This window comes from Schistosoma mansoni, chromosome 1, assembly GCF_000237925.1.
Source record: "Schistosoma mansoni strain Puerto Rico chromosome 1, complete genome".
Classification (NCBI taxonomy): domain Eukaryota; kingdom Metazoa; phylum Platyhelminthes; class Trematoda; order Strigeidida; family Schistosomatidae; genus Schistosoma; species Schistosoma mansoni.
The window spans coordinates 7,168,826-7,181,238 of NC_031495.1; positions in this window are offsets into that span (position 1 = coordinate 7,168,826).

Genomic DNA, 12,413 nt, shown 5'->3' on the forward strand with positions numbered 1-12,413 from the left:
AGGACAAGCTGTGAATCACATGTGGAGAAATCCAAACACTTCACTTCTACCCGAATTTTGTGCTGATGATGTCGCTCAGAAGGACGATGAAAACTCCACGACCAAACCATCCAGCTCAGAGAACAAACCTACATGAAAATAACTGTTGAATTTTAAAACGGCAGGACAATCATCCTTCTGGTGATCTTGGTTCTTCATCATATTATTTAATAGTCAGTTAAATGTAAGTAAAGATTAAAAGATCTCTCAGAAACTTTAAGAATATTTGCAAAATGATTTAACACCACTGTTCTGTCCTTAATAAAATCACTTATATATTAACATTTGATAACTTTCCTGATTATGAATCAGAATATGAATATCATGTCATACATATAATTAATGTAATTCGAATAGTCTCAGCTGTCATATGAATAGATACCCTTACTTTGGTATTAGTCCAAAACTGTTATTACTTCAATCGAGCTACGTTCATTCAATCTTACTATACTTTGACTGTTGATTACTATTATACATGCCAATTTATTAAACCGCTTAAATCTACACACGGAGAAGATTGTATTCGAGGTCCCATTTAATCCAGTCATCCTATGCTATCGCGTTAAAGATGACATGTACAACAATAAACTATATTACACATACACTTTAAGTTGTTTTAATTTTTAAATATTCTGATGGTTGAAAAATAATCCAATTCTGTTTGTTTTGTGACCTGTTAATTATCATGTAATAAAGATTGCCAATCACAACACGACATGGTTGGTTTAAAAGGCCATGTTAGAAATCACCGCAACTATTACCAGAAAGAAGAAAATGCTAATCCACAAAAGTGTATAAGGTTTGTTATTGTTCCTACTTATTGTGAATTTGGATTATGCATGAGTTTGTTCTGTGACTAAGAGTTACGGGATTGAAAGACGGTCAAACTGTTTATTTTACACTACCTGATTATATAAACAAACCGATTAGATTTGTGGTTTATCAAATGTGACGACTGTGAGTATTATCCCGACAACAAATAAAGTGAAAATAAATAGACAGGACAAATTGTACACGCATAACCACAGTGCAAACACATCTAACTCAGTTGAGGTTATAGCAATCAAATCGAGTTATAAATATCTCGTAAATGCGTCGGTGTAACTGGATGAACTAACTAGAGTAATGAGCACGAGGAGGCAGTTACCTGGTCACTGCAACAAAATATTGAGTAATGAGAATCAACTAGCATTATTCTAATCCGGTCAAGACACGCATTTCCCAGTCTCACAATGTGCAGAATAAATTCCATACACTGACAAAAACACGGTGCAGTTGAGTGCTGAATCAAATGAGTAATCTGTTATAACTACAAATATTCGTTATTGATGAACGCAAATCGAACCGATATCTCACTTTGAGACCTGAACCCTTGTCTTATAAAATCACTCATTAAGTATTGAAACACTTCACTTCCACATTGACTCACAAATTACCATGACAATAAACATAGAGAGGAAAAATTAGACAACGTACATGGACAGAAGTAGTCTAATGAAGGAGAGAACGACCAAGTATATCCACACACTTCCGATGATTTGTTGGTAGAAAACAACTTGAACTATTTTATTCTTCAGTTATACACAATTACATTGGACATATTGGAGGACCAATCAATGAATTTATATGTATCATCCATCTCAGACAGATTCTGTCATTACAAACATGTTCAAGCTGTGACCTAGTATAGATGAACCAATCAGAGTGTGATGATGAGAATTCAAGGTAATCTACTTTTCTGTTGCTGCTAATGTTGTCAAATTGTGGTTATAGTGTGCTTTCGTTATGTGTGAAGCTTCTCGACCAGTGACTTTCGTGATCAATATGTTTAGCAAACATTGGTTATTGGTCTCGTTATTGGTCTCCCCTCTTATTTGAATGGAGAATAATGACGCCCCATCATGAAAGCCGATATTCTTCAGTAGATAGGAGGATGATTCCCCTTCTAATAACCAGAGTAACAATTAACATATGTACATGGGATGTCCGGACAATGTGAGAGTCCAGGAGGACTGATCGAATGGCTACATAAATGAGGAGATACAGCTTGGCGGTCCTCTGAATAATTGGAACTCATTGGACCCAATCTGAATAGGAAAGGTTGAGTACGGAAAGATACTGCTGTACTCTAGTCACGAAGCGGAAAATACTCCACATACTCAGGTAGTTGCTCTGATGCTGTCTAAAGAAGCACGAAATACACTTACAGGATGGGAATCTCATGGATCCAAAATCATCGAAGCATCCTTCAAAACAAAGAAGGAGGGAAGTACAATGAATGTTATCCAATGTTTTGCACTCACCAATAATAGAAACGACGACGATTAAGATCAGGTCTACGAGAGGCTGCAATCGATCATAGCGAACTTCTCTGGAATAAACCGAACAATTCTAATAGGAGATCTAAGCGCGAAAGTCGGAATAGACGACACCAGATATGAAGATATAATGGGACTACATGGACTGAGCGAGAGAAATGAAAATGAGGAGAGATTTGCAAACCTATGTGCATTCAACAAAACAGTTATAGGCAGTACAATGTTCCCGCATATGCACAGCTACATGAGTTTCATCGAACCACACCACAGAGAACCAGATAAATTATAATTGCATCAGTATAAAATTCACAAGATCAATGGAAAAGGTGAGAAGCAAGAGAGGAGCTGACATAGCTTCAGATCACCGTTTGGTGGTTGTATGGACTGAATCGCGACACCACGGACCATCGTTGAACGATCAACTGAATGAAACTCATCACTATACATCAACTTCCCTTATTATCAGAAAGCACTTGATAATGTGGATAGGGATTAAGGGCAACTTCTTCAACACTATGGTGTACCTGAGAAAATCCCCAACATCATACGGAACTCATAAGATGATGGACCAAAGTGCAAAGTCGCTCATGAAGGACAGTTGACAGACGCATTCCAAGTGAGGACCGAAGTCAGACAAGAGTGTTCTTTTCCTCATATCTCTTTCTTCTAGTGGTTGACTGGATTAGGAAGACCTCCATATTTGAGCGTAAGCACGGAATACGATAGACAGCTCGGAATCAACTAGACGATTTGGACTTTACAAATGACCTAGCTCTTCTATCCCATACGCAGCAACAGATGGAGGCCATGAAAATCAGTGTGGCGAAAGCCTCTACATCAGTAGGCCTCAACACACACAGTGGAAAAGCAAGGTTGTCAAATGAAACACGGGGAACACCAACCCAGTCAAACTTGATGGAGAAACTCTGAAAGAGATGAAAAACATTCACGTGTCTAGGTAGCTTCATCGATGAACGTAGTAGATCCGACGCAGACGCAAAGGCGAGGATTGGCAATGCAAAGACCGGATTTCTACAATCGAAGATAATATGGAACTCAATACAACTTTCAACCAACATCAAAATGATAATCTTCAATACGAAATTCTAGACAGTTCTATTGCATGGAGCTTAAACTTGGAGAACTACCAAAACTATTATCAAAACGGTTCAAGTATTTATAAACAATTGTCTATGTAAGTTATTGAATAAGCTTCGGCCGTATACCATTAGCAACAACATACTGTTAAAGAGAACAAACCAACTTCCAAGTGAAGAGGAAATTAGGGGAAGGTATTGAAGGTGGATAGGACATATATAGAGGAAATCATCAAACTGCATCGCGAAGCAAGCCCTAATTTGGGATGCTGAAGACAAGTGGAAAAGAGGAACACACTACGTCAGGAATTGGAAGTAGATATGAAAAGGATGAATAGCAACTGGAAAGGATTACTTAGGACAAAGTTGGATGGATAATGCTGGTGGGCAGCCTATGCTTCTCCATGGGGAGTAGCAGGCGTAATTAAGGGTAAGTAAGTAAACAGTATCGATGTTATGCCATATGGGTCGAAATGGTTCTGTGTGAGACATCATAGTTAGTATTTGTGTGTATGCTAGTGAGTGTGAAATATGTGAAATTTATGATGTGAAGGAATTTTATTCTTTTCTCACACATTTAGACTACATACGAACTCAATTCCACATATGTCGCATTCACCAATATTCACAAAAGTAGTCTGCCTTGTTCTTCTTCACCATTTAGACTCACACAGAGTCTCCTACTTAAAGTTTAACTAATTCATTTGTACTACTCGATTCTTCCCTACATTAAATTACATTCAGATTTTACCATGGTGTATTCTTCTTTCGAACCCCAAATTCTACATAAAAAGCATCACCATTAATGATATTATAAGTGAATAATGAATGATCTCCACACTTATTGTTCACAATATTGTTTTATTCCCGATTGTTTAAATGAACTTCACATCATGATATTTTCGAACAACTTGTCAACTGTGAATTGTAGCAGTCAAATCAGATTTCTATATCTCTCATGACTCATTCATTTCACAAATCCAGAGTTCTGATTTATGTAGCACAATTATATTGATCATTGATATGAATATTTCACTTGAAGTATGTGACCTTGATTGATTGTTTGTTTTCACGTTGTGAATTGGATTCATCAATAATGTTGTAGATCAGAAATATTCATCGATATTTTGTGTAGAGATAGTAAAGTATCAAGGTATTTCTACATCATTAACATATTTGTATATGTTGATTGAAGTAATCTATCGTGTTCAATTGTCAACCAAGTACGCTTTCATCTCTCATTTCACGTTGACTGAACATTCAATGTGTGTTCTTCAAGTACCCAGTATCACTTGTTACAACAGCTATTCAATACAGACCAGATCACAATCATTACAACTACTGATGAACACAGTTATATTCCATATTCAAATGGAATGAAACTGTGTGTTTTGATCTTGTACTTATCAGACATGTCTCTTGTGATCAACAATGAAATGGATTTCGTGAGACTGATTGGAATAGTTAGGGAATATGGAAGTGTAGGGGTTTGTTTCTCGAATCTCGTTCAGTTATGCATCTGTCTATTGTTTCGATGTCAGGTTTAGAAGCTTCATTGTAGATTGCCACAGAAATATATCGATTTGTCTAGTGAGGAACAAAATACAGTGGATACCAACATGATTGCGATGCTCCAATTCTCATCGAATAGATCAGAAATGGCTTCCACAGGTAACTGGACGTACCAAATATTTATAGTGAAGCAACTCTAGTATGAGTGAGCTGAGTAGACACAATGTGTAAAAGGACTAACCACTCTTGTAAATTCTTTGTACCCACATTGACGATCTATCGACAATGAAGCATGAGTTATTAGTACCATGTTACATAAACCAGATCATCTTACACAGTCAGTCAGATTTCTGTATCGAATTGAATTGATGAAATGTTGAGTATTTGTATTGGTGACTGAGTGAACATTTGTAGTTGGTGTGGACTTTGATAATAGCATGTGATATGTTGTTGTTGGAAGGAATGGACAATTTAAGTGGTTAGGTTAATTGGAGAAGACATTATGTTGGTGCGTCACTAAACGAAAATCATAACGACGAAGCAACTTACCAAGCGTAATATACCATATGTAATGACATGATTGCAAATGATGTATATGATTTGAAATTGGATAATGTCTATAGTTAGCACTGATTGATGTATGCAGTTGATCAGATGTTCAGTGAATCACGGCACTCTGTGTGTGAGGTGATAGTTGGATGTGATTGGTGTTGAACTGCATAAATTCAATTTGTGGTCACTGTACGTGTGAGGAATTAAGAAAATATTAGATGAGTATTCAGAATTAGAGCGAAAATCAGTTACTGATGATATGGGAATGTCAGTGAAGAGAAATGATCAAGTTACTGTTGTCTGGTGAAAGTACCTGTTTGAAGTGATTTGAATCAGTGAGAGATGTGGCAGTATGTTGGATTGTGTATTGATAGGTTACACGAGTTGAATTGAGAAATCGTTTGAAATACAATTTGTCACTCATGTTTAACCGGTTTATTCTTAGTTATTTTCCAATATTAAAATTCTTGTCTTATTAACCACCGATTTACAAGTTGATTGATATACTACTTGAATATTGTCAGTAGGTAAATTATGCAAGCAATTACAGATCCGAATTACTTTCTTATGGATTGACTTCACATATTAAAATGCCACAAAATACTATGAAGTGCGTATTCCATTCCCGAAATAGGTTATGAGTTTTAACTTCATTTACTTCCTTTCCAAGGTATCGTTTCGAAATAAAACCCGCTCAAAATATGATTTACTAGCTAAGATGAGATTGAAGTAAAGGATATTTACTTTTGTACTTGGTATGAATAACGTAGTGATCGATTAGTGGAAGCAATAACGAACGTGGACTTTCATATTTTGCCTAGTTTTGATACGTTTCGCCATTGTAAAGCTATAATTTGAGGCATTGGCTATTAAAATACCTGTCGATTTTAAACAGTGACTAATGAAATCGGAACTTGATAATAACTGGAGCATGTTACGATAAATTTGAGTGTCTATTTCAGTGAAGTTACAAACTAGAATGAAACAGCTCTTTCTTACTTCCTGAAAGCTCCCTAAGTCCCTTATCTAACCTTTCTCTTCTCGTGATCAATCACATATCATCATGTGTTATAGGGTTGATTCTAATCACTTTTATCGTGAAATTTCTACACCTCAATGTCACTATGAAATTCGCAGCTTAGCTATTCCGAATGATCTACATCTGTTTATTTTGGTTGCCTTTTCTCTTACAATGCTTCTTGTACTAGGAAACATACAAGCTGTCCTGATTTCTCTATCAAGTTTTATTATGTTTCACTGCTTTACTATAGTACAAGTGTCGTTGTGCATTAATCATCCGGTTTATTTATTTCCTTTGGATCCATCATGTATAAGAAACATCTTAAAATCACTGTTACTAGGATTCGAACCGAGACAACAAATAAAATAACATGCTACCACCCAGTCATGGAATTAATTTGTTCAAAAGCTATTATCAATTGCTTGATTGAAACTATTGGATCATTATGTTATGTATTTGAGATACATGAAAGATATACGACATTTAGAAATATCGGATAACCTGTTTATTAATGTAAATCAGTTTAATGACGTCATACAAGAAGTCTACTTTCAAATCACTGTCCTGAAATGACATTAAACAGCACAATTTAAAATATCTATGTCAGTTACAATTTTCTTTCATTATTCTAGATTATAACTAGTCGTATATCCTACTGGTTCCTTATAAAGTTTTTTCACGAACATTGTTTATCATTAAGGGAGCATGATTTGTTAATACTCATATTCATACACGTAAGTAACTACAGTCATGAACTCGATTAAGAAAATATCAACAGTCTAGTTTAAAGAAATTCTAAAATTGACATAAAATTTCAAGAAGCACAATATTGAGATCGGTAGGCGATTTATAAACCAACTGCTGCATATCCAGTCTATCAGCTCATCTGTAAGGATGGCTCGTTGGTAAACTCTAGGAAGCCTCAAGAAGGCCAGAAAGAGCCGAAGACATTCCATCCAATCATTGCTAGGGGAATATTCTAGAATGTCGACGTGTAGCTTCTCCATTGGATGGATACGAATGACCCCCTATGTGTCTATTGGTTGGCCGAAATGATGATTTATATTCAGCCAATAACTATAAATACATGAGATTTCTGTACTATATTTTGACACTGTTTTGGGGAATAAAAGTTCCTACTTAATAGTCTTCTGTCTTCTCTCTTGCGACGTTGCGGGTTCTATCGTTCAAGTAGTCTAGTAGTACGCGGCATAGTAAGAAGCAAAGCTCTAGATATAACACCATCCATAAATGATCATTCGATTAAATTATTAGACGTCAGTCAATGAAGACGGTCAATAAGAATATAAGGGTGAATAAAAACAACCAAGATCATCATGCTTAACTGATTAGGTGTTTTTGTATAAAAAAAAGGAAAAGAGTGAAGAAATATTTCTAAAAGTAGTCGCTGATTATGTCGTTTACCAGGGTAACGGTACATTTTGCGATTCAACTATCCTTTTTAGTAGGACGCATATATCACCGAAATTCTCTATTTTTGATAACACCAACCGTAAAAAATAAAACGAGCAATAAATATATTTTAGAAAGTCACGATGATACAGGCATACAGAAATCCTAAAAGAAGCCAGATATTTACGTACTAAAGGAAACATAAAAATGTACAAAAGCTTTATTGGATAGAATAAAGATTTATTTTGACACTTTCATCTTAAAAAGAATTAGTATAAATCACCAATTTTCCTGTAATCCATAGGATTATAGTGTATGCTACTTACGTCTGTCAACATAAGTAGTATATAACACTAATCAGAATTAGAAATCCTGGTAGCAGAAGGTTGCAAAGATCACGTTAAAGAGAACTGAAGTGTAAACAGAGAGTAATAGCGATGAGGGAACAATGACGATTGAGACAATTGATGAGAAATTTGAAAATGGAGTACTTAATGCATGGTTTTCGCATTTTGCCTAAGAATTCTATAATTTCGCACTACAGGATAAATTGGTGTTCCCCACCTAGGTGTTCGTACATTACGGAATTAATTGTTTTCTCGGACCCATAGAGAGATTTCTATCAGATCATCGTCAAGGTCCCGGAGTGAACTTGTATTCTGGGATGCAGGCACATCCAACTGACGAGCCTCAACCAGGATGAAACGCGTGTCCTGGATTACACTACCAGCCACCATCAATCTCTGTTTATAATGATATTGAAAAAAACGTTTATTTTATTTAAAGTAAAGCATATTCCTAATAAGTTATCAATGCGTATGATGTTAAGGTAAAATATATTTAATGTTCAGAAAACTACTACTTGGAAATGAGAATTTGAATAACTATTGTTTTAAAGTGCTATATGCTCATGGAATTTGTTATGTACATGTTGGGTCTATTTTATCCGTGGTCCTGCTGCTTACACTTGGAAAAACGAATCACTATAACTCACGTGGCGTGAAATCAATACACAAAACTGGTGTGGTGTGGGCTACTTTTACCCACATAAGTAGTATATAACAGTGGTCGGGTATTGAATGTATTTCAGTAGATCGATAATGAAAGAACGGAAACGAAACACAATTGGTATGAAAATACATAACACAATAATAATCGGAGACGATGGACTGACATTTGCAGAAGGGACGTTCAAGATTGAGACAATTGATTGATAGTTTGCAAATTAACCATATACTAAATGGTTGTCAGATTTTACTGAGATATTCTGTGATTTTGTGCTCTAATACATTCGATTGTTTCCACTCGTGTTCTTGTTCACTACACTGGTACAAAGGAAGATTTACTGATTCGTCAAAAACACATCCCCAAAACTAGTTGTCCATAATCGTCAAACTAAACCAAATGCATTCACTAATATTTTGATATTACACATACTTGATGACTAATTAATAAACATTAATTACATGTAAAGATACACAGATCACACTGGTCGAAAGTTCACACATATCATGCTGAATGGAATCAACATTTAAACGATACAGATATATTAACATAGAATAATATTACACTGGAAAATATAAAACGAACGTAGTATTAACCAAAATGTTTTATTTAGAATTAAACTAATGTCAAAACATCACACTAGCAAGAAAACTAACATCATAAAAATATCATATCACGTTAAAGAAAACAAGAACTCACCTTATTCTTTCAATTTATCATAAATTTATTATCAATTATTGCCTGAAACACATTTGAATCAAGGAATATTTCTAAGTCAGTCAGCTACAATGTAGGACCAGGCACACATATGCATCGGTCCAAGTTGCCATACCTCATTAGCACAACAAGATGAACACCGAATTCATAGAAGTAGTTAATTTAATGGTTGTAATATATAAAATAAAGGTTGTATATAAGGATATAGTACAGGAAGAAAGATAGATATGAAGCAATTTTAATCTCACCGTTTGAGGGAAGATAAAGAGTGTATACACCTACGCCATTGTGGTCGATTCTGAGACATGTCACCTAGAATCTCCGACCATCGATTGCGATAGTCACACTGACCCTAACCAAGTAGTCTACATCTACTGACATAGCTCGGACTAAAAGTTAGTGACTTCAAGAACTGATCCCACGTTTTGGTTTGGCCGCCCCTAACTTTCTTCCAACCATCCCTTATACTAGTTAGCATTGCGCGTCGTGGTAATCGGTGTTCAAACATACGTAACACGTGGCTTAACCATCTCAGTCGATGAAGATTCATGACCTCATCAATTGATTTACCATCATTCCCTAACCTCATTATTACTTACCTGGTAATCCCAGAAGATGCGAGCAATATTTCTAAGATATCTGTGGTCAAATACTAGTAACTTACGAGTATCTTCTATTATATATTTATATTATTTATTTAATCACATATATATTGGTACAAAGGGCACCGGATACATATGCGCCACACAAAATAATGAGATGTGTATATATAAAGGAAGGAAAAAAAGAAAAGGAGAAGAGTAATGATGGGGGGAACTGAAATGTACAACCAGAAGAGCTCTCTCAGTCTTAATGGCCACGTTTCGCAGCCGTAAAGTAGGACAGAGCGAACTGCTGCGCAGTATACTCATCCCTTAATTGATAGACGGCTGTCTCATTTTCGCCATAGGTGATGTAAGTTGAAGATTCATGAACTAACTAGATTGAAGATTATCAAATAGTAATTATAGATCAGAAGGGCTTTTGTGGAGATTTCGGTATTTCCATAGTTGAAATCATGAGTCAACTGAAGCTAGAGCACCATTTAAAACCTGGAGGCACTGGATGGCCGTGGATGCGCACTGCTGAGGAGTCCCATAATAGTACGAAATGGCTGTCCAGTGCTTACAGGTTTTCCATGGTGGTGTAGCTTCAATTGACTCATGATTTCAACTATGTAAGATAGTAATTAGTTTATTTAATAATAATGTATAAAATATAAATAATTTCAATCATTAAACTTTTAATGTAATACAATTACAATTATTATTATGTAATAGACAAGTTAAATAATAAATATAAGATGTGCATAATTTAAGTATTTGTAATTTTGATAAACGTCTATTAGTTAAATGATTAATTGGTAATAAATTATATAATTTTTTAAATATTTTATTAAATTCTGCTACACGTTGACGTTCACGTGCTGCATGTGCACAACGATATTGTAATGTAGTACGTTTACGACGTTGATGTTCACGATAATATTCTTTTTTATATAAATTTAATTGATTTTCTGTTATATTACTAATAGATAAAATATTAGTAGTATTAGTAGTAGTTTGATTATGATTCAATATTGGTACATGTTCTATGGTCATTGATAAATTATCTTTTTGACCTGTCGTTGTTGTTGTTGTTGTTGCTATTGCTGTTGTTAAATTTGTCCGCCTTCTTTTATTCGACATCATTATCATTGTAGTTAGATCTGATTTATTTGTTATAAATGATGAATAAAAATTATTACATAATGAATGTTTCATTGTTGGAGATAGTATTGACGGATTAATATTCATTATGATAATGATAACAAAGATGGAATAAAACAATTCAATGTTACTAAGTAACTGATCCCGTTAAAGAGAAAAGTTTCTTCGTTGAATTCCCTTTTTCTTGTTACTAAATGGAGTTTTTTTTTAATAGTATAGTTGATAAATACTGTTTCATCAAGACAAAACTGTATATATATATATTCTTTCATCAAAGTATCTTGATTGGTCGAAATAGGTTAATAGGCGAGCAACATTACTGAATGATACAATCCTATATATATTACTACTATCATTTACACTAAATGCGTTATTCAATTTTTAGAAATGTAGAAATTCAGGATCAGTGATGCTTTAAGAGGGCTACAGAATTTCTGCGACTGGAAATCTCAATGAATATACTTTCATATAACCGATTTACCAGCCTCTTGTGGTTTAGGTCAAGCAGTTTTTGACCTAGCAAAACCTGCGATGCACTTTTAGTAGGAGATTAAGACAACAAAGTTCTTGTTGATGACCAATAATGAAAACCATGAGAACTGACTAATTTCATATGATGCTTTAGAAAGATGTCTCATTTATGGGTGTAACTAGATATTCTATTTTTTTTGAAACTGACCTATAAAAGAAGTTGCTTTATAACTAGAATATCTCTTTACATTTGATTTGAAGTAAACTAACTTGAATGAAGATAAGTTATGTTAGATATCAACTTATTTGTAATGAAAGTGATCGTGTATAAATTTCAACAAAGACATTTTATATTATTTGTTATAATTGTTTCTTTAAAAATATTTGTCATAAATAAAATAATGTTTTAAAAATTCATTCATTATGTTGAAAGATATTTCAAAGTAAGTCCTTGGTGAAATGTTTCAGTTAAGCTCAGTTTTTATACTTTCAAACTGAAATTTTCAGCCCTGAATATGCT